The sequence below is a fragment of the Ornithodoros turicata genome, chromosome 1 (assembly GCF_037126465.1).
Source record: "Ornithodoros turicata isolate Travis chromosome 1, ASM3712646v1, whole genome shotgun sequence".
NCBI classification, from domain to species: domain Eukaryota; kingdom Metazoa; phylum Arthropoda; class Arachnida; order Ixodida; family Argasidae; genus Ornithodoros; species Ornithodoros turicata.
Genome location: NC_088201.1, coordinates 74,735,980 through 74,739,370, shown reverse-complemented (window position 1 = coordinate 74,739,370; position 3,391 = coordinate 74,735,980).

Sequence of the window (3,391 nt, the reverse complement as noted above, 5' to 3'; positions counted from 1 at the left end):
CTTCTGCAAACAAAGAGCGACAGCTATAAGCAAAACAAGAAGTCTCCGCTATCCTGTACACGCAGGGACAAAATGGTTAACACATCGCATTGAATGACGACAGCGTCATTTTTAGGTATTGCCATTGCGTGAACCTGGTGTTATTCACCAAAAATAAATAACCAGTATTACGCAAGTACGAGGCAGTTTCAACTGGAATTAACAAAAACAAAACTGATGGATGTTAGTCAAAGGTGTGAAACAAGAAATTCAGTAAGAAATAGAACAGCTCTCTCTACAAGTGCTTGTCAGGCACCTCTCTCGCGAGAACATTCCGTAACTTTGCCTAATTAACTAAAAACACTGCACTGGGTACTGCTTTTCGATGACTGTGCTATACTACGCACAACGTCCATATAGCGCTGGTTGTGCGTGGTCTAGCGCTTGAAAAAATGTGGATTCTGCTAGTTTCATAAATAAAGAAGATTATCTACTTGAGATCTTGCTTCGCCATATAAATGAAACGAACGTCTATTTGCGGAACGTCTATTTGTGGTAGTTGGTCCATCCGTTTACACCTAGGTCTCCTGAGCAGTTTTTCTGGCGTATGAGTACAATAGCGTGGGCTACTGAAGTGAGACGCACCCACTGGTAGTCTCTAGGAACACTTGGGTATGATTTATGTGAAAGCCATTAGCGTGGCCTCTGAAGTATGATGGCTATTCCTTCTTCTCCAAAGGAAACGCAAAGCATGGTACTTTGAACTCGCTAGAACCGTATGTTCGTAGGAGATTAGCTTTGATATCTGCCCCATAGACTTCTACAGTTTCCAAAAGCGCCTTGTAGATCGCCTCACACCCAGCTAGAAAGGGTGTCCTCTGCCGCGCATCACCGTATTTTCCTACGAGATTAGCTTTGGTAACTACCCACGGACTTCTGAAGTTCCGAAAAGCGCCTTACAGATCGCCTCACGCCATCTAGGAACGGGTGTCCCTCTACCACGCAATCACTGTATGTCCCTACGAGATTAGCTTTGATAACTACCCACAGACGTCTAACGTTTCCAAAAGCGCCTTGTACATCGTCTCATGCCCAACTAGGAACGGGTATCCCCTGTTACGCAGTCACCGTATGTTCATACGAGATTAGCTTTAATAACTACCCCATAGACTTCTAAAAGCGCCTAGTAGATCGCCTCACGCCAAACTAGAACGGGGGTGCTCTGCCACGCGATCACCGTATGTTCCTACGAGATTAGCTTTCATAACTACCCCACAGACTTCTATGGGAAGGGAGTTGCCTCAGGACAGAAGCCGCCGATATTTCGAACAGAGACTGTTCTTCTTCTGGGCACCGTCCTCATCATTGGCATGGTATTTAAAGGGTTAGGTGTGACGTGTTTAAAGGTTAAAGGTTCATGCGAATTGTGGGTCAACAGCCCGGAGGGAAGAAAGGTTCCGTACGGGTTTTTACGGCCGGAGTGAATGGCTGCTTTGTTAGAGTGTGGAGGGGATTATGTGAACGTAGTGATCTAGGCTACAGAACCGGTTACAGAAAAATGGAAGGTTCACGAGCACGTGGATGAAACGGGACAACAGGCAAGAATTGGCAAGCATAGCGAAAGATAAGGAGGTTAGTGGTTACGTGGGGAAAAATTCCAGAACCAGCAAAGGGTTTTTTTTTTTTTTGCCTTGCTGGTTCTGGAATTTTTCCCCACGTAACCACTAACCTCCTTATCTTCGCTATGCTTGCCCAATTCTTGCCTGTTGTCCCGTTTCATCCACGTGCTCGTGAACCTTCCATTTTTCTGTAACCGGTCTGTAGCCTAGATCACTACGTTCACATAATCCCTCCACACTCTAACAAAGCAGCCATTCACTCCGGCCGTAAAAAACCCGTACGGAACCTTTCTTCCTCCGGGCTGTGACCCACAATTCGCATGAACCTTTAAACCTTTAAACACGTCACACCTAACCCTTTAAATACCATGCCAATGATGAGGACGGTGCCCAGAAGAAGAACAGTCTCTGTTCGAAATATCGGCGGCTTCTGTCCTGAGGCAACTCCCTTCCTACATTCTACCGGTTCGCTGGATTTCTACCCATCTACCACAGACTTCTATAGTTTCCAAAAGCGCCTTGTAACGCCTCACCCCCAACCAGGAACGGGTGTCCTCTGCCACGCAATCACCGTATGTTCCTACGTGGTTAGCTTTGCTACCTACCCCACAAACTTCTAAAAGCACCTTGTATTCCGCCTTTCCGCGCCTCATTCGCCTTAATGGAATTGTCTGCCCACTGCATTCACGACAACTCATTCGCCGACCTAAACGCCTACTCTCACTTCTATTGCTAGCGCAGAGTTTCAATTTTTGATTTCATGAAAACCACTTTCAACTGCACAGCACAATATGATTTGATAAATTGAGCTTCCTTAAGCATCTTTTGACAAATGAAGTCACAAGTGGTCAGAAATTTCCATCAGCAGTAACAAAAGAATTTGAGGTGCCGCCATATTGCTCGTTTTGCATTCGGCCGCGGATTGGCAAATCCACGTTATTAAAATACGTTAGAACTGTTGTACACGAAGACTCACTTGATATCATTATATTTTAGAATATTACACCACACTTCATCGGTTACCACTGTTTTCCTGTTTCTAAACTGCATAAGTCACTCGTATAATTTTTTTGTTAGCGAGGCTGTGTCGACATCATTGCGTTTAATGTCATTATAAAATGACGTGTGGCACGAGCTTCGTAAATATGTCATTCGAGACCCGAAAGCCGTTACCCGATAATGTCATTTTTCGTCCCCTTGCGGATCGCAATGATGATGATGATTGGAGTTTTATGGCTGCAATGGCATAAATTTAACAGGGCTCTAAAAAGCTCGTAGAGGGTAGATTAAGCATAACATAGATATTACTGACGTGTGAATAAGATGTGTAAGCTGGTACGAGAGTCTCATCTACCCAAAATATGCTTTTGACCAATCGAAAAGTAGCATCATTGCCAACGTACCTCATGCGCCAACCAACTTATCGTTCCTCACTGAATCTGCCAGCGAGCTACGCACGCCATCTGACTGTTCGGTGCTTCTAATTAAACAGCCATATCGTTTAATATAACCTTTCTTTCTTTGGGTAGCATTTTCATTCTTTTAGAGGGGGGAGGGGAGGCAGGAGAACGGCACTGTACGACATGATATTGGAAATACGCACGTGGTGGGCGCGTTCCTCCGCAACATGGGTGGCGGCGCTGTAAGAGAGAAGTCAGGTTAAAGCTTCCTTAAATATATTTTGACGAATGAAGTCGCAACCTGTCAGAACGTTCGATCAGCAATAATTCCGTAGTAGTTCATGTAGCTTATGAATTTTAAAAATAGTGAGTGTGTTTAAAAGTTAACTAATA